The sequence below is a fragment of the Aptenodytes patagonicus genome, chromosome 12 (assembly GCF_965638725.1).
Source record: "Aptenodytes patagonicus chromosome 12, bAptPat1.pri.cur, whole genome shotgun sequence".
NCBI classification, from domain to species: domain Eukaryota; kingdom Metazoa; phylum Chordata; class Aves; order Sphenisciformes; family Spheniscidae; genus Aptenodytes; species Aptenodytes patagonicus.
This window is the reverse complement of record NC_134960.1, coordinates 15,667,734-15,692,241: the sequence shown is the minus strand read 5'-3', so window position 1 is coordinate 15,692,241 and position 24,508 is coordinate 15,667,734.

Here is a 24,508-nt window from a genome sequence, read left to right as displayed (position 1 = left end):
AGACTTGTTCTCCAGACCCCTCACCAGCCTCGTTGCCCTTCTCTGGACACGCTCCAGCACCTCAACGTCCTTCTTGTAGTGAGGGGCCCAAAACTGAACACAGTATTCAAGGTGCGGCCTCACCAGTGCCGAGTACAGGGGCACGATCACTTCCCTGCTCCTGCTGGCCACACTCTTTCTGATACAGGCCAGGATGCCATTGGCCGCCTTGGCCGCCTGGGCACACTGCCGGCTCATGTTCAGCCGGCTGTCAACCAGCACCCCCAGGTCCTTTTCTGACAGGCTTTTTGAGTCATTCCAACAAAAAACAGGCTGCTTCCTGTTGAAGTGTAACCAGCCCCCTAATGACACACATCCTCTAGTCACCCCCTCAGGAAAATACAAATTTACAGTAGCTGAAATAGTAAAATTAAAAAAAAAATCCTCATGCAAGTACCACAATGTCCCTGTCCCAAAAGCAGATACAATTATGTGTTCTTGAGCCCAGGAATCATACAAAAGAAAGCCAGTCACTTCCTCCCCTCTTACTTCCTCAAAGAGATGTACTTTTCAATCCCTCCCATACCATTTGGAACTTTTATCTATATGAATCATCTCTGTGGCAAACTCCATACCACACCTGATGCAAATGTTAGAAGTGCTGCTACCATCCTGCAGGTGACACTGGACAGTGCTCAAGATCCAAATGGTTTAAAATGTTGGCCTGAAGGTGCACGTTTTGCTAGGGAGGAGGAAGTAGAAATCCTGGAACTTTTTCATGCGTAAATGAACTGTACACCAATGCTGAATAACCCCGAGAGGCATAAGGCAAATCAGACAGGTAATATGGTATATTTCTCCTAATCTCATTAGGACTCCAAGTTCTCTTTCATTTCTCAAAATGGTGGCTGTCCACACACAATCAGAATAAAAGTAATTGCTTTTTAAGTTATCTGGGTTATTTTAAATTCCCTGTAACGGCATTAAAAATCAGAGTACAATAAATTCATTTAGAAATGCTAACATCTAGTAAGACAGAATTTCTACTAACAGGAAACACTAACACATGAATTCATAATTATCATGAACAGAAATGCACTGAAATTGACATCAGAGAGTGAAGGTGAAACATACAGAAAACTAAATATCACAGAATCATAGACTAGTTTGGGTTGGAAGGGACCTCTAAAGGTCATCTAGTCCAACCCCCCTGCAACAAGCAGGGACATCTTCAACTAGAGCAGGTTGCTCAGAGCCCCGTCCAACCTGACCTGGAATGTTGCCAGAGATGGGGCATCCACCACCTCTCTGGGCAACCTGGGCCAGTGCTTCACCACCCTCAGCGTAAAAAAAGTCTTCCTTATAGCTAGTCTAAATCTACCCCCCTTCAGTTTAAAGCCATTCCCCCTTGTCCTGTTGCAACAGGCACTGCTAAAAAGTCTACCGCCATCTTTTTTATAAGCCCCCTTTAAAGTACTGATAGGCTGCAAGAAGGTCTCCCCAAAGCCTTCTCTTCTCCAGGCTGGACAACCCCAACTCTCTCAGCCTTTCTTCATAGGACAGGTGTTCCATCCCCCTGATCATTTTTGTGGTCCTCTTCTGGACCTGCTCCAACAGGTCCGTGTCTTTCTTATGCTGAGGGCTCCAGAACTGGGCACAGTACTCCAGGTGGGGTCTCACCAGAGCAGATACATGTAGCCCTTGCAAGAAAGCCAGTGACTAGCTGGTCAGACTGTGCCAATTTTAAGAGGAAAAAGTAAGCCTGTAGTGTAAACATTGCAAAAGGTGAAACCTCCATTTTCAAGGCCATTTGTTTAAAACCAAAAAATTCACATGATGTACCTTAGATGGGAACGGCCACGTCATCATCTTACTGTGTTTCATTCTGCTTTGGTTTACAGTGCTATGCATAGGCAACAAGCCAGCTTTCCCTGCAGGATGTGTTTGGTTGGCCAATACATGAGTATTACTATGTCTATTCTGTCTCTGCCAATTCCGAGGATCAAGAAACACTGCCTTACTTTTATTGAGTTGGTTGGGGTTTTTTTGGGTTTTTTGGGTTTTTTGGGGGTTTTTGGGGGGTTTTTTTGGTTTTTGGTGGTTTCCCCCACACACCCACTCACCCAGACAACTACTCAGCACTGGCCTACATCCTTTGCAGGGACTGCAAGAGAAGTAATGTTAGGCTGTTGCATGCTGCCTGAAAAAAATTCCACTCTTAAAAAGTGCAGAAGGAATCTTCTGCTGACGTTACTCCAGACCAATTAGTAAGAAAGAATAAAACAAAAACTAAAACTTCCTACACTTTACACTCCATAGGCATATGAAAGGTGCTCAGTTATATTCAAGTCTTGTAACTGAAGGAGTTCAGCTCCTTGCAGAGCCTGACTGCCCCAGCAACTTGCTAACAGAGACTGATCTGCACTGTACCCCTGAAGTGTCCAGTGAAAGTAAAGCAACCTGCTGCTGTCTTTTCTTCTCTTTGGCATTTTTGGGGTTTGAGTCTTTTAGATACCTGCCCAATGTTTTTGCTGTTTTCACATACTTTTCTATGTGTCTTTGCTATCGACTACAACTCCTTTGGTGGTAAGAAAAGCAGGCCTGATTCTGCACTGCATGCTACTTTTGGTAGTCTTGTAGACAGGGTGCAACATGAGATAAAACTCTATCAGCTCATAAATAGTAGCAATTTACAACCACTTTGCACAGGTGTAATTGACTGCAGAGAGCACAAGATGGGGAGAAGCAGGCCTGATGAAATTTTACAAGTGAGCAAGGCAAGCAGAAATTGGCCTTAATTTTTGTACAATAGCCAGCACTTTAGCTCTTCACTTGGAAACTTCACAGCTGTGAAACATTTACAGAAAGGGAAAGCAATTACAGAGCACTACCACTGGAGGAGCTTAAATAATTTAAGGTTCACCATGTCTCTGACTCATTTTATTTCTTTTTTTCCTCAAGACCAGATGCTGCTCATTTTAACGCCCTTAATTTCCGCATATTGAGCTGGGGTTCTCTTTTCATCTAAATGTATATAGGCTACATATGCCTCCATGAAAATAGAGGGTGATTATTTCCAGAATGGGAGGATATGGGTTCCTTTCCATATCTGAATCCTGGAAAGAGTCCATTTTTGATCTCCAAGCAAGATTTTCAGAACCCATAAACCAGCCATGCTAGTTTATATGGGGCTGTTGGCACATCTACAGAGAACTCCAATGTCATTATAGAAGTTAAATTAATGCATGTGGGGAAACACATTGTCAATATAAATTGACTTGTATACATGTGTAAGTATGAACTCATGTCAGCCAGAAAGTAAGTGTTCAGCCTTTTGTTTGTGCAGTATCATGCACTTTATAGTCTCCTTTTATTAATAATTACCATTTTAGAGGTAGAACTGGAAGAGACTTACAATAAACATTCTCTGCCAGGCCCTGATCATTCCTTAAGAGTATGTCAATTAGAATCGTGTTAACCTGAACACTTCAAAAATTCCTGTTACTGCAAGACTGAGTTTTTCACTAAAAGAAAATTTTAGCATTTAAAAAAAAATAAACTAGCTAATCATACATGTAAAATACACTCATTAAAATCCAAGGTGGCCAAGGCTAGTGTATGACTGGCCATGTCATTTGTGTTTGCAAGCACTAGAGTAGCAAGGTAGTGGATTTTCTGTTCCAAACACCCTTCTCTCCTCAGTTCTGTTCCAAGCATATTCTCTGATGCAGAATTATGCTACTAAATCCAAATTTCACTCCATATAAGATCAGCGCACACAAGAACACACAAACCTGTCAGCTTTAACAAAGATAACCCTGGAAGTCTAAGCTAAATAGGTGGTTGGGGGCGGGGGGGGGGGGGGAATTGTTGTTGAGCGTTTTGTTTGTTTGTTTGTTTTAAATACTGTTTGTTTCTAGGCCAAGTCCTTACTAGGGAAAGGAGTGCTTTGGGTTGGGACACACACACACACACACAGAGGGTTTAGGGTTTGTTTTGGGGTTTTTTTTAAACACACAAGTGTTATGTCATTGCTAATTCCAATCATAACGATGACAACCAAGGAGCAGGAACACAGACAATAGGTTCTTACACAATATATTAGTTAACCAGAACATAGGTAGGCAACATGATGGTAATCAAAAGGTTGTTCTACTACTGACAATAACAACTGTACTGTCCAAGCAACAATATTCATGATGAGGATATACAGAGTAATAGTTCAAGTAGACAGTTGTTGGCAAGATAGCTGAGCTCCCATATCCTCCTGCCTGTTACCGTATTTCTGGCGCATTTTTCAGCATTGTTTACCTGTCTGCCTTCATCAGCACTTTCAAGGGTGTCCTACTTGAGCACTGTAACTGTTTCCTGTATCAGTGTTGTATGCAAAAATACAGCAGATTCGATAAGCTGATCAGACTCTTTGCTCCTTTTGTATGAAATATTTGGAGACTTGTCTTTCTTCTAAGGAGGACTGGTTTGTTTGAAGTAGTCTTCCATTTAATAGTTTGTCACAACAGTTTTGTTTTAGGACCAGTAATACAACTCTCAAACGCGCAAGTATTTTACTGTATTCACCTAGTCTGTGCTATGCAAGCCTTGAAGGAGAAAGACATCTAATTAGACCTTCCATGAAGGAAAACACTATCATTGTTCCAGGTGGTTTTGCTGCTAAATACTTTAGCATAATTCAGAGCAGGACCTAGTAGCAATAGCACCATGAGCCACAGACTGCACACCCCCCTCACGTACAGGGAAAGCCTAACTTGATCAATCTATGGAACACTGCGATTGATCTCACCTCTGACTCTTGCTGACTTTTAAGTAACATCAGAAAAGGAAGAGATTCAATGTTAACCCCCACCTTCTACTGACTATTCTGTCAAGCCTCTTCTGGGAGATTTTGCATTACGTACTTGTAACAGAGGAAGAGTGGCAAACAAGTCAGAGACAACAATATACATATTGGCATTAATTTTCCATTCCTATTTTCAAACAAGCAAATAAGCACAAACTTACAGCAGTGCAACCACTTCAGATGTGCGAAGAAAAGCTATTTTACTATCAAATATTGCAATATCATCAGAAATACTTGCAGAAAATGCAACACTGCAGGAAAATTTCTTCAATGGAAGCACATCTTTCTAGGCACAGCTTTTTCTATCAGCTTTATCATTACTATTGCAGGGCACAACGTGGGCATGAGCTTTTTATATTTCTCATATGGCTTAACTATATTCTCCTATCCTCCTGCCTCCTATAAACTGAGTAAGACCTTGGAACTACAAAATTCCTGAAAGAAAAACCTACCTCTGGAAGAAGGGAGAGGAAAGAAATCCTGGGCCTTTGTGACAAAACAAATCCCATGGGCTCAGCAGCATGCAAATTTGACACTGCTAGGTACAAGCTGGAAGGAGTATTACAATAAACAAACAAAAACATAGAAAAATCGAACAAGGAGATACTACTGCATTTTCCAGTTCAATCCCCTGCAATCACACACAATAAGCACAGGCCATAAAGCAGAATCGCAAAACCCAAAAAACCCCACACCAACAGAACACCACACACAAATGTAAGAATGGCAAAAAGCTACAGCCTGTAGTTCAGATTCTCACTGTACCTTGTATCATATCCATCTGCTCATTCTTAGATCTCATCTTTCCATAGCACAGCAAAGGAAGACAGATCATCGAGGCTAGGATACAAGAAGTCATCAATTTGCCTATGAGATGTCACCTATCCCTTTCACTAACCCAAGCCTTTACTATACTAGCCAAGTACACAAAAAAACCAGAGGGAATGGTTTTACTTGTAACAAAGACAATGATAAGGACAGAATAAAAACTCTCTAAACTGATCACAAAAATGACTCCCCATGCATAACTGTGCATCACTAGCCAGATTTCAGACATGTAACTGCAGCAATAGGAACTCCCACAAAGATCAAGCAGAATAATAAAACGTGGAAAGGCATCATGTAATTGCTGGCATGTCAGCAATAAAAGCAAAAAGCATCAGCCACTGCACAAAACTTTGTTCTGAAGTATCAAGACAGTCAAGGATTTGAGTCTTGGTGAGATATATCAAAAACAACTACTGCCAATTTGAATCACCACTTATCAAATATAACTCCTTGATTTGTGAAGTATTCTACAAAGTTATGGCCTTCAAGAGCAGCCCTGCCAACAAAAGCACCATGTTATAGGTATCCACCAAAAATGCTGCTAAAGAAAATGCTATCCAAAGGTCAAACAAACTGAACTCAAAAAACAACTTGCTCGTAAAGTACCATTAACACACCATGGACCTCAGTGTCTCAACGTGATAGATCACACAGGCAAAATATCCAGCGCCATAACCCTCAGGGCCACACATTATCTGACTACCAATGAGGCACTGAGACTGTAACTCCTACAAATCATTTGGAAGGACTTGCATAATAAAAGGGACAGTTCTCAAATGTAAAAATCTGAACTATTGCCCATTTCATTTACAGAAGAAAGTTTGAAAAGGTATAATGTTTTTTAATGCTCTCTTTTTAAAGGGAGCAAGAACTCTACATGTCAGAGGGAGTGATAATAGGTAATGCCTTGCACAAAGCTCACCAAGATGAGCGAGAGAGCTCCTAATGACCCACTGGTCACCGAATCCAACTTGTACATTTTTTTACTTCTAGGTTATAACAAGATTCAGGTTATCAATGGATAGCTTTAATCCAATTTTAAATGAGTAATGTGAAACATGCCCATTTCCATTTCTTAGGACATAAGATCACCCAAACATCCTCTATTAGCCAGACTGCCCACCCCAGAAACAACTCAATTAACCCTCTGACACATATCAGCCATCTCACTATTTGAGAGTGCTCAGAGGAATTCCATCCCAGTTTTCTTCTTCTAATGTTTTCTGGCTTCTTTCATAAACACTAAAGGACTTTCAGACTTAAGATATTTAGTTACCAAGAAAACTCGGTAATAAGCAAAAGATCTATATCACTGTAAAGGAACTCTAGTAAATAATTTGTGAGTAACTGATAAAGCAAGCATCAGTAGGTTCCAAACCACCAACGTTTAAAACGCTTCATGAAGCAGTGGTATATTCTTTTATGCAGTGGTAAGGAAAAGGGAATAAGATTAAAGTGTATACATAAAGGTATTTAGTTCATTTTATTAACGAGTTTCACATCAGTAATTTCTAACAGCCAAAAAACTAGCACAGGCCCAGCAAAAGGCAGTCTTGCTCCAAGGAGAAGCTAGGAGAGGAGACTCATAGGATGATCTCCATGAGCTGAAATGTAATCAAACTGAAAACAGCAGTTGATTTGTTTGAATAGAGAAAAGGAAAGCGTGCAATATCTTTAATATATGGATGGCTGGGTAGACTAAATGACTGTCACACAGAAAGCTTATCTGTAAACACTGCAGAAAGCCTTACATTCTACCACAATAAATGACTGGTTTCAATCAAATGCTGCTAAAGCAAAAGGCATGGCCCACAGGAGTAATTACCAGTCTCTTGACTGAAACAAAGGGCAATTACAACAAGCTGAAGTATGCTTACAATAGTTGAGCACTTGATTATAGAGTGCTGCAGCAATCAGCAAGAAAGGGATATTGGGGGGGGGGAGGGGAGGGGAGGAGGAGTGCCTATGTGGTCCCCATTTGATATTACTGCATAGTGAGGCATGGGCTGCCATAGAGGTGAACTTAATACAAAGCTTAAATTTTGACTTTTAAAACACAAGTATTCTAAGTATTTTAAAGGAATTTTAAGTATAGAAAAGAAAAAAAAAAAATCACAAGGCAAGCAATGAAGGAGGGAACTCAGTGTGGTCTTGTCTACATCTAGTCATGACTGTGTAAAAAGCTGTAGAATTCCTGCTGCAGAAACTAATACTACATTGCGGTACTGCAGTATAAGCAGTAGTCTGCCTACAGTCATTCTCTGCATTATCTTTATGTTTGTCTTCATGGCACAAAGCTGAAGCGGGGCTAGCAGAACTATGTTACTACATTGAACTACACAGTTCAACTGCAATAGCACTGTAAGTATTTTCATAAAAGCAGCTCAGGCTACTTGTAAAGCCAAACAAGTTTTGACATTGCTCCCTTCACATTTCATATCAGGATCTCAAAAATTTCTATCACTTCATTAAAATCTCCAGTGTGGCAAGGTTAGCGGATAAAACATAACTAAGCTGACAGAAAAGAGCTCTCCTCTGGCTTGGGTAGTCTACAATGCAGTACAGCTACCTGGGGAAAGAGACTTCTATTAGCATGTGCTGTACTCGCAGTACAGGGCTTTGCTGGAGCACCTGTGGTGGTAGAGGTTCCAGAGCACAGTAAAGTACTTCAAGTGCCCCCACACACAGTATCTACAAGCTCCCTTAAATTCTAATTCCATCAACTAGCTTATGTTACATTAATTACCCTTTGCAGAATTCATCTTCAGACTTATCAACATTTTCTTCAAAGCACCACTCAAACATGCAGACTCACCATACAGAATGGACCCAGCCTCTGTTTTTAGTTTCACCGTAGTTATTCCTACTTCCTAGAGGCTAGAAGGCTGGCAGAGACCCCCTGGCAGAGACAGAGCAGTTAGTGGAAGGCTCTGGAAGGTCAGAGGGTAGTGGTGGTGGTGGAAATCACAAAATTGTCATGCTGCATGAGACAGAAGATCTATCAATGCCAGTATCCCATCTTTTTGCTAAAGGTCCCCAGGAATGCACAAAGAGTACTATAAGAACATGCCTCTCATGGTGTGCCCACTTAGACTCCATCTATCTGCAGTTTTTAGATGCTTCTGCACTCCAGAGAAAGAAAAACTAACTTCCCCCCCCCCACCCCTAGAGTGCAGGTACACAGGAGCAGAAAAGGAGAGCTTCCAAAAGAAGTGATTTACCATTGTAGTTCCATTAGGTTAAAGCTGGCTTTTCTGATCTCAGTGGCACAACTACAGGACAGGAAGACAAGCATAACGTGGTACATTATATCCAGAAGTTCGGGTGGTTCAATAGGGTCTGCACTCACTGTCAGTGATGCATTGCAATGTGCCATATTGCCATAGTATTATTTCCTATATATTATTTTCAAAGTTCAGCGAACAGACACTGTCTGTAGGGAAACTGCTGCACTGACATTGGTTTTAGGGACTCAGCAAGAACCTTTGCCTCATACACAGGCCAACTGTAGCTGCTTCTGCTGAGTACCTGCAGACAAGGTGAGTCATGTTTATTTGGAATACAAGGGTCCTGTTTGTTCCACTGCAAGGCAATGACTTTCACTCTGGTAGAAGTTCCATAGAAACTACAAGTCCTCATCTTACAGAAAGCCAAGTGGAAGAATGCTTCTCTATCCAATGTATTGCTTAGTGCACTAAAATAATTTGAGAAATATCATCTTAAATGCCACATAAGCTAGAGGAAAGAAAAAAGAAATAATCTGTGAAATGAGAGACAATTTCACTTTATTCTATCCGCAATACAGCAAAGGGAGCTGAAGAATTTCCCCACTCCCCATCCCCAAATGGGTTTTCAGGTCCATCTCCTCAGCCGCTCCCAGAAGTGCTGATGCACTGCATACAAAATATTAAACGGAGTGCATAAAAACAATACTATCCCGTGGCAATTAGAAGATGCACCTGGGAGGATGAGAGTCCAGTCATGGCTCCAGGGCATGCTCAGTAGTTTATGCGAAGTTCAGCATGGTCAACAGCAGGGACTGAAAGTCACCTTCCCAAATGCACACACTTGGTCAACCCAGGACATTCTCTCACACGTGTGGGTTCCGAAAGTCCTATGGTAGAGGATATTATTGTAACCCCCTCCCCTCTCATACAGTGTGTAATACACAGCACTTAATATATTTTTCCCTTTGGCTTCCTCCAACTCCTGCTTATTGTATTTCAAATAACTCCTTATGAGCAAGAAATCATTCCACCTCCACTAGAGCAAACGGAGCCACAAAGATTGCAGTCCCCTACCCCATGGGCCACAGGCTTTAACTGTGAAACTGTGCAAGAAAGAAAAATGGGGGGGGGAGGGGGGAATCTGATTTGTTATTGGTGGTTCCTAGCACCAGACATCAAGCTAATTAAACAGCAAGCCTACATGTCCAAATCAGAGTGGAGACTATTATATTTAATATTATCAACCCTCACAACCTTTCACGTTTAAGTATATGCCCTGTAAATCCTATGACAGGTTGAAGTGTTTTAATTACTTAATACATTTTGGAACAATAACAACACAAAACAATCAGTAAGTGGGAAGAATAAAAAGAGACAGACAAGATTTAAAACATAGTAAAAGTGATCTTTAGTTTGGTACCTATCTTTCCTGAAATCCATTATGCCCCTGTGAAAAGCCATGTTCTATATTCTGCAAGTTATCCGATTAACATATTTTAGTGCTGTTATTCTCCTATTCCATTAGATTTTCAGTGAGATAAGTGCAGTGAGAAAAAACTATTTTTTCCATCAATCATTTAGTGCCAATTTCTACAGTATTAAGCATTCCTGTAATCTATCCCCCACCTTAAACAATAGGGTTTGACTATCCTACCACTTTCATTCCACGTCATTCAGCTGGAATTAGTATAAATAAAACTTCACAATTATAAACCATGAAAGATGTATAGGAGTCAGTTTAAATGGAAAATAATAGCAAAATAAGAAAGTAAAAAGTCAAAAAAAGAAAGAAAATATCAAAAAGTAGTTCTGTGATGCTAAATTCAGATTTGTTTATACTTAAGATTAAAACAGAGCAATTAAGCAGTGAACAGGTAAAGATGGAATATGGCTCAATGCAAGTTGCATCCAAGCTGAAGATAAAAATAGTATTCTTCATTAAACTGTTTTATTCTCACTGCATGTGCTGCTCAATCTCTTTAGCTCATCATCTTAAAAATCTACCCATGTAATCAATATATGCCAACACATCACAAAACAAAACGAGCTAAAAATAAAAGAGCAAGTTACTCACAGGTGGTTCTCAAGCTGTGGCCTATGTTTTTCTTTTTCTTATTATAGACATGCAAATCAGCCCACATCTTTTCAAAAGACACACAAGACATGTGCGCGCACACACAGCCAAAAAACCTGAAACGTCAAGTTCTCAGCTCTTAAAAAGCAAACTTAAGCAGTAACAGGACACCTTCTCAGCTTTTTCACTTCAGAAAATGCAGGTACGCTGAACAAACTCTGGATATAGTTTCAGACCGGTTATTTTCCTGAGCTCAGTCTAAATACTGAACCTTTTCAGACTTCCTCATCATCTATTGCCTACCTTTTTTTTTTTTGTTTTTTTTTTTTAAATTTCAGTGATGTTCTTGTGCATCAGTATAAAGACATTTAAATTTGCATGAGCATATCATAAATTGGATGTAGCAGGAATAGATTCCTTCCTATAATGGGGTATTGTCTGTGTGGCTTGGTCATTAATAAACTTGATTGACTTATCCTTTGTGTATAAATGCCCAGAAGTAGGTTATCTGGTCATATTGAATCTGTGACCTTTGTACACAAATGCAGGTGTCCGTGCCTGAATTAAGAGTCCAGGACAGTTATCTTGAAGGCAGTAACAGTCTCTTTCAGGAGTCCAGGAACAAGGGAAACAAAGTCCTGCAGCAGGTTAATATGGGTCATATTTATTATGTGGGTAGGGCTGCCATTTTCCAAGCTGCCTAAGGAATCTGAATGTTCAATTCACATAATGCAAATAACAATTTTAATAGTAATGCAACATCTGCAGGCTCAATCAATCTTGCTTATTCAGGCAAATCTCCCCATGAAAATGAGAATATGAACAAGCTTCCATACAAATCTATTTGTTGAATTAACCTCTGAATAACTTTCAGTGATTCCGCTGTTGATTCATTCTGCTCTCTCAACTGCCTTTGAGTACTCTGCCTTTTTTTTGCAGTTTAATGTCTACCCTACCAATGCTTAGCCCAGGCTTACCCTTAACATTCATTTCTTCTGTGAGTACCACACTTTTGTAAGTTCCCCTTATGTTTACTGACATGATCTAGTCTTTCATTTGAACAACACTGTCCTGCAATGTCATCATATCTGCATTAAAAAGCAGTTCAGTACTATAATTTGATCAATCACTGTGAGCTATGAGATAATATAAGTACACTCTAAAAGGTTTTTGGTTTTTAATTGTTAAAAAAAAGCAGCAGGCAGCAAGAGAAACTAAAAGTTCTCTAATAGTCCAAAAGCATAGGCAAGGATGGTGTAAGCCTTCAAATACTGCCCCATCAGCATGCCTGATGCCGAGATGGATGGGTCACTTACAGAAGAGCAGAGGCTACTTGAGCATCTGAGCATAGGCAGTTTGAGAGTTCTCTGCTGGGTCTGCTAACAATACTACTGTATGGAATGGATCCAGTGTTGGGTCTGAATTAAATGTACTTTTCTTGTGCAGCTGAAGAGCAGTAGGACAGGCAATTTTGTCTGGTCTTAATAACACCGACACCCACCTTTAAAGAACTTGACCAGTACTTTCAATTGCCTGCCTCAAGGCTTTTGCGCTTTTTCTGAGCACACACAATCGTGTGTGTGTGGCCTTCGTGCCTTACCTTGAAGAGTCACCCAGTTTCACAAAGTACATGAGTGAAAGAAAGAGTAACAAACCTTTCACAGAGGAGGATGCTCTCAGGCTAGGGAAAGGGATTAGTTGTTATGGACCATAACTAAATGACAGGGAGAGGGAGGAGGATATGTCTGTGTTTGTTGCCATCAGATGAGACAACATGCACAGGAGTCCAACATCACATACAATTAGTATTGTCACTAGAGCACTAATTAATCACTTCAGACACCTTATCTGTCTCCTATACCTCCCTGCCTCAACAGTGTCATCATTTATGTTGTATAATGTTGCTAATTAAAAACAACCTAGAGGTTTAATGGCCCACAGAGCAAGAAGCTTTAAGTGTTAGTGTTGTTTCCCTGCCCTCTGCCTCTTTTCCATAACATATAAACAAGGCTATTAAAACACCAAACACTTTGTATGGATTTGGCAGAGGCTTGTCATTAAAAGACACACAAAGACACACATTGCCAGTTATAAAAGAGGGGCAGAAGAAAAACGGTTAGCGATACCTGCAGCTACTCCACACCAGAAAGGCTACCTCATGGCATCTGCAGTAAGGTAGACAGAGATACCCAAGCTGACTTCCCACTGGACTTCTGTCTGCAACTTTTTAACAACACAAAGGCATCCATGATTGAAAGTCCAATAGTCAAGAAGCACATCTGTAGTTCTTCTGATAGCAAGGGTGTAGAAACAGGTTAATGCTTCTTCCAGTATTTCTGAATTTAATAGCAAAACAATTTTAATTTTTACCTTGAAAATGACATTCAATTTTTTTCTTTTCCAAGTAATTGCAGTGTTTTCACAAAAAAACAGAACAGTTAGTTGTGCTAAGTCCAGGAAGAAAAAGAAAAATAAGAGTGGCTTGAAAAATCCTTAGTTGTCGAACAACTCTGCAACCTACTCTAGCTAGGAGATGGGAATTTTGTATTTTTGTGCTCATCTCCATCAAAGATTTGTTTGCTCAGCTGAACATAACCCATTTCAAAGGTATTGTGAAGAGCTTCCATGGGTGTCTACCTCTAACATAACCAAAACCTTCACAGGGACACAAAACTGACTTACATTAACAGACAAAAAAATGAACATGTGGATTATGCTTTCAAGGACTGAAACCAGGAATCCATAGTATTTTAACATCTTTTCAAACATGTATTTAATATAAAGAATTCTGTCTAGGCCCATAACACTATGAACAGAGAGTATTAGCTGCATGGGTAGATGTTGCTAATACAAATGAAGACAACAGAGAGTAAGGAAAGACTTTGTACATCAAAAAATAAAAAAGTTAACTAAGTAATTAAGCCATAGACACTGTATAAGTTTGGAGAATCATCTAAAAAAAAATCAGGTGGAACTGCTGAGGTATCATAAATCTAACTTCTCATATTTTTAATAAAGAAACACATAATATCGCAAGTGAGGAACATCTCTACAGCAAGACAAAAATATTCAGGTGTATAATCATATGGCTAGACACACAAATTTTAAACCAAATCCTACCGAAATCAGTAGGTTGCCTTAAAGTCTAAGTTGGTATGCTCCATATCACATGAGCAAAAGTATACAATAGTTACATCAAAGACAAGCAAAATACTGTAGGTTCTCCAGGTTTGGTACATCATTCTCAACATCATTCTTTTGTTTCTTGACACTGTACCTAGTTGATGCTCTTTTTTATTTTTCTTCATCATTTCAAACACAAAGATAATTTTTAGAGCACTATTTAGCACGTTCAGTTGTCAGCTAGAGCTCCTAAATTCTCCTTTGCAAATGGCCTAATAGCCTTGAAACTGCTACAAACACCATTCTGAAGTTGACTGGTATGCAGGAGCAGCACAGATTCAGATAGCCAAGTTTTGTTATAACCAGACCATTAAGCTTTTACTTTCCATCCGTAGTTTGACAGCAAACCCTTCAAAACCCAATACGATGTTTCTTCTTCAAGATTAACAAAATTGTACAAGAGATTTGTTCTTTTTCCTATGTGACACAAGTACCTCGGATATTGAGGTGGCCACCTGCATGGGCAGATAAAAGTGAACTGGAAATTTTTGAAAGGTATTCTTTGACACTACTAGGTATTTTAGAAATCTTAACAGCCAACCTAATGTCTGTCAACAAATACCTAGGCCAAACAAAATGTATGTCATCTAGCTAAACAGCATCAGTAGTAACATGTTGGTAACAGTCACACAGTACCAAAGTAGTAAGAAGTCCAGAAAAACGAAGGTGGAAGAACAAGATCCAGAAGAGGGGGAAGAAATTCAGTGAGAAAATTAATTATTTCAACGAAAAGCAATTATGTTTTGAAGACAGAAGGATATGGTTTTTGGAACAACTGTCATGATGCTACAAAGATTTTCCTCTAAAACCATTTCTGGGACTCAGAATAAAACTGCTGTTCCATTTTGATATTTAATAAGATTTCTCAATAGACATTCCTCACTTAAAAAGAAAGAAGTTAAAGAAAAATGGAAGGAATAGAACAAGAAAATTCACTCACAACTTCAATCTCAAGTCATTTACATTTGTTATCGTAGAATCAGGAAAGCTATTTTCACTAGGAGTTGTGCGCTCTACAGTATCTATCACTGACAGAAAATAAATACATTTGGAAGCAAGAAATTATTGCAAGACAACGTGTAGAGTTAAAGCTCTGGAAAGCTAAAGTCATTTCCTTGAAAAAAATCACCAAAAAGTTCTGATCAAAAAAAGAGAATCTCTTTCTAGTCAGAGTAACTTCACATACCTCAAATAAGACAGTAAAAACCAACCAAAAAAAAAGTAAACTTATTTGTAACTGAAAATTAAAGCAAAAGGCTTTCTGGGATACTACTTGAATAACAACTATTTCAACCACATTTAGAGCTCTGTTCTGCAAACACATTGCTAGTGGGGCATAACGCTTATTGCAGCATGCTATGATTCAGGGCTTCACCCTAGTTCATACTTGGGTATAGAAAAATATTTAAAAGGGATGAAAGTCTTCTTAGAGAACTTTTATTCTCCTTGCTTGGACATTACAATTTTCATGCAGGTTCCTTATAACCATTCACAAAAAGAAAATGGCCAGCTTACGGCTTACTCCAGACCACTATCTTGCTATAGCTGGGATCGCAGCATAGTTGTATTCTGCTACATCCAAATTGTCAGAGAAAAACGCTAACTTACATTGCTAGCACAGATGTAACACAGACCCAGATATCCCAAAGAAACAGCTTATGGCTTTAAGTATGACACTGTGTAGTCAGTCACAAAATCACCAAACATCAAAAAAAAAAAAAAAAGTCATACGGACCTTAAACATTACATTTACTTGCTCATCTGAGATAACGGCTACTTGATCTGCATCAGTCTGACCCTCCATTTGAATTCCATGTGCTAGCTTTCTATGATACTGAACACTGAGAGATGGGTTAACATAGCCCATCCAAGAAGATTAAACACTACAGTAAAGGCTGAGGTAATAAACGATCTGTGAGCTTAGAGCCTTGAGAGCTTGAGAACTATGGATCAGTGAGTTTTAGATGCAAAAGCTTTAGGGAGAGAAAAAAAAAGTGAACTAAGAGGCAGGACTGCAACAATCAAATTGACAACGTGGAAATACCTGTGTAATTAATGTCAGCAAACCAAGAATGACAAAGGTTTAAAGAATGAGGAAAAAACCACATATAAGCAAAGCATCTTGGATCCACAAATGTCATTTCAACTCTCCTTTTGAACTGGCTTTGACTTTGCCCGTTCCAATCTGCTTCATAAAAACAACAGAAACTGAAATACTGAATATGCATGATACACCGTTGATATTTATTTTTTTTTCCAAGAAGCAGCTTGGCTGAAAGGACTGTAGTGAGTTGCTAATTATGCCTCATACCACTTCGCCCAATTCAGTTAGCTAATTATGTTTGAATATCTGTGCAGGTGCCACATATTTTAATAACCAAACATGAATTAGAACTATTTCATTCTTACTTGTCACACCCTGTATCAGCTGCCATCTTTATTCTCTGCATTCTTTACTATCACTGCAATACTTTCCAGTCACTTCTAAGTCTTTGCTGATCAGCAAGTGAAGGAAAACGTTTTTAGTAGTAAAGAGTAGAACCTATCTGCTTCTGTACAGCTACAGAAATATGCCTGAATATTACTATACACTTTAAGGAGTTGGGGAAAAAGAAAAACCTCAGTGGGGTGAATGGCCGATAGCATACCATGTTGCTGAACTTTCAGCTGTTGAGTCAACAGCTTTGAAGCCAGAGCCTGTCATGAGAGACAAGGCTATCACCAAACCACAGCTGCTCGCAGACTTATTTTTCTGACTTCAAGTATGGGACCGCTAGCAAGAGAAGACAACTGTAAATGGCTTTTTGACTTCTGCTAACTTCTTCTACACGACTTCATTATTGGTGGCATGGAAAGTTTTACCTGCTAAATGTGTGTCCTCCCTTTGCTTCTGTAACAATTTTTTTGGTCACACGCTCATAATATTCCAACAGAAATCATTGGTACTGGTATTCTACCTCAGAGCAGGAAAAAAGTCATTATCAGTAAGGAGAAGCTGAGCCAATTTCATAGAAAAAGAAAAAAAAAACAAATTAAAGAGTAAACACAAAACAATCTTAGAAATGCGTTGTAAATGCAAACAGGCCTTGGAACTGTCAAAACATGCCTGAACAACCACAGGCAAAAACTGACAGAAACAGCCAAATATCTGCAGACCCTTTCCTGCTGTAGGCAACAGTCAACAGAACCCTTAATACGGTACTCCAGACAATCCCTGCTACCAAATAGTCACCAGCCCAGATAAACAAGTAACATTTTTCTTTCAGTAAATGCCATGATCCATGTTAAGATCAAAAAAAGTCTATTCAGACTAGGACATTTGTAGTCTCATTATTAGAGCTAAAAGTCAGGCTCTTTGATCTCCCCCCTTTCACACTCTAATAATATAAAAAAAATAAAAGTTGACTTTTCCATGTTTTGACATTGACCCACAATTTAGCTAAACTATCAGTCAGGTAGACTTTCCCATCTCTGCCTGCTCCAGATACAAATATGCCATTCTGACAAATATCCTAAGTGTCTGTAAGGGCAGTGCACTGATTCAGCTATCCCCAAAAATCTACAAAGTTTTTCTTACACTGCAAAAGAGGTTCCTGCTTGAAGCCAGACTCATCAGTGAGGCTTTGTAACAGAAATCTCACTGCTTTTGCATTCTGCAGCATCATGCTACTTTTTAATAATTCTGTGGTATGTTTGTATCCATGTCCCATTATTTGATTTTAAAGTATTCTTCCTTGTCACTTTGTTTTCTTTCTTTCTGCCCACGTCGCTGATTGCGGCACTCCTCTCAGAGCCATGCAGACTACTCCTAGACAGTCACTTATCCACAGAATGCAAGTTTGGATTTCAAAGACATCTCAGGAGCCTGCTTCCTAACAGATTTTAACAGTTATTTGGCTCCTGTGTACCTTAACCTTAATTCCCTGAAAGTTTTAGCAACTAATTCTCACTGAGGTCAGAAGAAACTCAATGTATAAATACCTCTGAAAGCAATGGGAACTGGTCACTTTACAGATGGCAAACATTCACGTGAAAATCCTGAAGTCCCAATATCATTGGGGGGGTGGAATAGCAAAAAACCACTATACCATACATGTGAATTGCTAAAAATAATCAATAAGTGAACCCACAGTCCCATATTTTTTATGAAAACACTGTCCAGTTGAGTTACCTAAATTGTGCCTTTGGGTTGTTTATTATTCAGGATTTGGCTGCTTTCTTGTTCAGACTGAGTGACTCTTTCTTTACTGAAAGAGTGGTTAAACATTGGAACAGGCTGCCCAGGGAAGGGGTTGAGTCCCCATCCCTGGAAGTATTTAAAAGATGTGCAGATGAGGCGCTTAGGGACATGGTTTAGTGGGCATGGTGGTGTTGGGTTGATGGTTGGACTCGATTTTAAAGGTGTTTTCCAACCTTAATGATTCTATGACTAAAATACTTTAAGCTGGCAGAGCCCAGCCCTTGGAAGAACATGAAATATTCACATTGAATTATAATTTATTCACTGACAAGTCACATGCTATCAGTTCAACTCAATGCAAAAACAATATTTTGAGGAAAATAAAAAGATGTTTGTTCTACTGTCATATGCCACACACCAGAAGCTTTATTGTACATACAGTTTGGACTATGTAACAATAGGGGTGAATTTGGAGAAGGTATAAGCTCTGATGTACTGTTCAGCTCAGAGGCATTTGGATTCAGTTTATGTTAGAAATGGGTTTAACCATTTACTTAATTATTTAGTTATAAACCCCGTTAAAGAGCCTCTACTTCGGCATACAACTGTAGGAGTAGGACCTGAGGTTACAGGATGTTTTGTGTAAGACCACCTTTCTCTGCTGAGCACAGGCAGCCTAGTGCATGGAAATCCTGATTACACATACTAGGACATTTGACTTACCACTGCTTGAAATCATTTATACTGTAACACTGAGGAGCACAATGAGTTACTTCTGCTCAGTAGTCTAGTATCTAAAATATTGTAAGGAGGAAGAAAGAAAGATTTCAAAACGTTTTCCCATGATCCTCAGCTCAAAAGTATTCTTATGGGTAAAACTGCTTAAGGTTTTCTTGAACAGAACTGTCTTTGATTAAATCTTTTCTCTGTTTACTCCGTTCCAGCAATGGCATCATTATGGTTCTGATAAGCCGATGTTAAACGGTATCTCACTTTACAATCCCATTTGAATTTGCAGTGATCACGGAAGAAATTTTTTACCCCCTTTACTGTTACACAACGTAGAGCTGTTACATAAAAGGCATCAAATTCCAAAGAATTAAAATCCCATAGTGTGTTGAGAAAACTACTTATGCAACAGAATAAATGTTTGCAGAAACTTCAAAAAGGAAAGCTCTAAAACAGTGGTATTAGTGTTTCTTGCTAACTAAAAGCAATATTCTTTTCCCCTGTGCCCATAGAGGGACATACTAATATCTGTCTTCCAGAAGAATATAATTCAGACCTTTCCACTCAGGATCATACAATCACAAATGTCAGAAGCAATGACCTGCTATGGCCTTTACTATTTTCCTTTCCTTAGGCCTGGATTCCTAGTGGATTATGTTCTACTAAATAATTTAGATATCGTAAATAAAGGTATTTTTACCTATCCTTTGGGAGACTACCTAGTAATATCCTAACTGACAGGGTACTATTTTGATAGCCCATTTTATTATCGTAATGTCTGGATAACGATAATTGCATGATGAAAGCTAAATCCTGTTGCAAACTCTATCCAGCTGAGCACCGAACAGTCTGCCTCTTATAACTTGCTTGATTTGTGTTTCCTGTTGCTTTCTTCACATCAGTTCTAATTTTTCACTTAGAAAATGCCCCTCTCACACCTACTGTCTTCCCTTTTGTACCTGTAGGCGTGGCACTGAGCAGGCTGCCCCATTCCAAGCTCTGGTAGGACTGACAAGCAGTCATCTCAGCAGAACGCTCTCTCAAGCCTCTTCTGAAACAGAAAAGTGATCCCAATTTGCTTCTTTCATAGGTTATTAATAACCTAATGATACAGCTCTGTTTTCTCTTCTTCCCTACCAGCTAAATTGTAGTGGCAGCCATACTGCCAAGATGAGAGACCCAATGCCACCCAGCCATCTGCTAGGGGATGTGAAGAATGAATGGAATCAACGCTGATCACTTGAGCTTATTCCAAAACATTCATGCTTTAGAAAGTAAAGTCTAAATTCTTGATTTGACGGTTCTGGTATTATCACAACAGAAGCAGGTAATAAACACACCAAAGTGCAGAGCCTACCTACTCAGTTCACAATTTGATGTCAAAATACTCTATGCAAATATATATCACTTTGTTCACTATACAGCACAGGTTACACTAGGTATTTGTAAATGATACATCATCTCTAACAAATTCTACCAGTTTTACTCAAAATGGAAACATCCCAATCAAAGGAATGGGCCAAATGTGAGATTAGGTCCTATTGAGACTACGTATGGAATAACTAGACACTTAACTAGACAGTTTAAGTAGTGAGCCTCTCCCTTTCTTGGTCTTTATTACTCAACAATTTTTGTTTTCTCCTCTCTTATGATACTCTGTCAACCTTGGATATGAAGCATGCTCAAAGTTGTGAGGTGTTTGTTTGGGTTTGGTTGTTTTTTTTTTTAAATGAATAACCTCAAGAGTAAAGCAATGGAACAGGTGCCCCAGAAAGATTTAGTTACTGTCAAACGTATAATGTTTATAACCCATACCAATTAGTAATGGATAATCTAAAAAAAAAAAAAAAAGAAAAAAAAAAGATGCAGAGTTCTTTATCTCTAAAGGTCTCTAATTAATTACTATTTAGAAAACAGTTTAACAAACTTCAAAACAGCTCTGTGACCATAAAGAAGAGATCAGGGGACTGTCCTGCCTACCACAGAATTGGTACGTTTCGGAGGAGATCATAGGAGCTGGTTGAATCACAACAGCACAGATGACAGGCCACAGAAAGAAACAGGGATGATGAAACTGCCAAAGTAGTTTACCAGTATGCAATCAGACACATTATATTTTGGCTATTAATACTCTTCTCTCCCTCAAAAAAGACTTTTAACAGTCAAATACTAACTTTGCATTTCTTTAAAAAATCCAAAATTCCCAGCATTTTACCAGGTGATCGGTTTCAAATCTCAGAGGAAAGGAATAAATTCATTTAATCAGACCACACTGCATAGCACTTCAGTTTTCCTTGGATACTCTCAGTCAAGTATTTGGAAACAGGCTGGACTTGCATATGGGGCAACTGTGCCAGAAGACCCACATTCTTTTCCCAACTGCCACTCGTTCTGTGTGTTCTCCCTAAAATCACTGCATGAGTTTTTGCAGCATAGCGCAAGGAACAGTTAGACCTCCTGAGTCATGGAAGAAATAATAGTCTGACCCATTTTTCTTTAAGATGGGTATGGGAGAGCACAAAATCATCTGGTTTTCCTCCTCCTTCCCACTATCCCCTAGAACACCGGCTGTTGAAAAGCTTTGCTGCACTACACATTAGCCAACCGGTCTCGAAATTAAATTTGACTAGCCTTAACAAAAAAGCCTACAAACAAGTGAAAATGAAGTTCTAGCTATTCCTTTGCTATTTGGAGTAGCCTACCACTCCAAATGAAGCATACTTTAAGCATGTTGGTAGAATGGTACTCTAAGAAGCCTGGAACTTCACTGCTTACTCCATGGCTAATTAAGCCATCCACTTGTACTGCTGTCAGTCTAGGAACCTCCCACTAGAATCAAAAGGGAAAGAGTAAGAGATTGTCCGTGGTTTAAAGGCATTTCATTAATGCATATCTTTGGTCATAAATTACTGTTTACCTGTCAACTGGGTTCAGAACACCCACAAGGTGTTCTTTGAAGTTAACCTCTTGGATTTAAAGATTTTTAAACAGCTGTTGAAGCACTGTTTGATCTGAAAATCTGAGTCTTTTGAAGTTGAGAGCTAATGGAAGATTATTTTTTTTTTTCGACAGTGATCAAGCAGTTAATGAGATAAAGTGATGGGAAGACAGGCTTAATAGAATATGTGGATGCATCTCGTTACTTTTTTTGTAAGGATTAACAGGAAACCCAGACATAGTGATGGCCACATGAGTCAAAATCATAACAAAGAAGAAAATTAACTTTAGTCAGACACAGCTCTTTACCAGAATCAAAGCTATTTTGGGACTGTACTCTAAACCCTCTCACCAATGCATACGAAATAGAAAATTAAGCTATTAGGGACTGGCCTGTGCTGTTTTTGCATGCTAAAATAGCCAGTCTCTGACACATAGCTAATACACCAAAGAAAGGACATGGCTAAACAAAATGAAGATCTGATATAAATTAACTATACACATGCTTTTAATGTTTTTAAAACCATCAGGCACAGAGGTTTTATAATACCCCAAACATTCCAAGGAGCGCCTTTTGAACCCAAGAAGTGAACCTTTCGAACTTTATTATTGCAATAAACTGCTTCCTAACAACAGTAAAGCTAATATTAAGGCATTAATGTTTTGAGATACAGAAACATCCTGCTCTTGTCAAACAAAATCCTCTGATGACAGAGTCCCCTGGTACCATGTACCAGTAGCATAAGTTAGCTGCTCTAATTCACATGGGATACAGCACCAGAAAAATCAAGACACAGGAAGAGGAGCCAGGCAGTTCAACGACAAATTTTAAGCTACGGACAGTAAGTCTGAGGTAAAAAAATTAGGTAGTGGATTCATTTCCATATATTAAAATATGAATAGACCAAAATAATTGCTTAATTTACTATGAAATCAAATAAATCCACTTGCCAGTTATGTCTGACTTGGCCTACATTAGGTTTTGTACAAGTCATTTGCTTAAGTCAGAAAAAGAGGTCTAAAAATACAGAAAAATATTTTTAATACACCTCTTTAAATAGGGTCATATTCTACAAAGGATGGATAACAACAACATACATTTGTAGTGAAAAAAATTGTTTTCCCCTCAATTCTTGCTACTTTTGTAGAAGAACAGTAAGACTATACTTTGAGCATTTAAAAAAAAAAAGTATCAGGCTACGGATACAATCCACATTTATTTGTGTCCTTCTTTAGGTCAAGCACAGCATTCCCCTTGAAATCAACACCTGAAGATGATTAATCAGTCGAAACAGTTGGTGAGCAAATAAAATGTTGAAATGTAAAGAAAACAGCCTCATAAAAGAACTTGCAATCTGGCTTGATAGCTTTGTGCACTCTACTCTAGCCTTCATAAGTCACAGTAAAATGGCAGAGGATTTCAGTCCTGTCTTTGCTAAGGCTGCAGTATAACAGTGACAGAAATGGCAAATAGAAGCCACAGGAAAAAAAATAGGATACTTCCATTTATTTCCTTTAGCACATTCTGTTCTAGGGCAGCAGTGCCAAGGACACTTGTAATAGAACCGTTACATGACCTGAGCAAACTAGACAAAATGTAAATACCCACAAAAAAAGTAGGGAATAAAAGCACATCTAACACATAATTTAGAAATCATGATACAAACTGCAGATACAATCACTGCGAAGTGAGAGAAAGTAGTTTTTACTGTCCTTCTATTATTGCCCACCAATAACCTAGTAATTATTAACTACATTTGTATGTGTTCTTACAAATCTTCTCTAATGGCATAGTTAATAATGCAAAACCTCAGCCCAAGACACGTTTCTACTCTTCAATATACTTGCACAAACTATGTAGTACATTTGTTGCTAATGTTTCCAGAAGGGGGGGAAAAAAAAAAAAACCACACCAAAAAACCCACAACTATCCAATGCTCATCTTTTCCAGCATCTCACTTGTGATAGCAGCCAATACCAGATGTTTCAGGAAATACAAGGAAACCCCAAGGTGAACCCATCATAACACATAAGGAAAGATGCTTTTTTCTCTCCTTAAGGTAAATACTAGTCTATGCTCAGTTTTCTCCAATGACCATTATTAGCTTGAAGTGGAGAACTGAGGATAGAGTAGTTGGACTATCAAATATTATATTCACAATAATTTATTTCAGGGTTGCTGTCTCCCAACACCTCATCTAGAGCACAAAGCAGCCAGTTTAGCATTCCCTGTGCAAAGGAGATTAAGACTATCCGAGATGCGATGGGGAAGCAGGCATGAGGGGTAGAAAACTTCAAGTCACCCAACCAACATTGAAAGTCAGTTGCATTTGTGGCAGTGCAAGGGGTAAGGGCTAGGAAATACAATCACTTTTTTCAAGTTTTTTGTTCAAGTTGTAGCAGCAAAATTCACAGTCCTATTTAGAATTACTGCTCACATTAAAGGGAGATGTCTCTCAACTCAAGCCACTTGTGAGCAGAGCACAGTCACATCATAAATTAGGGAGTAAATT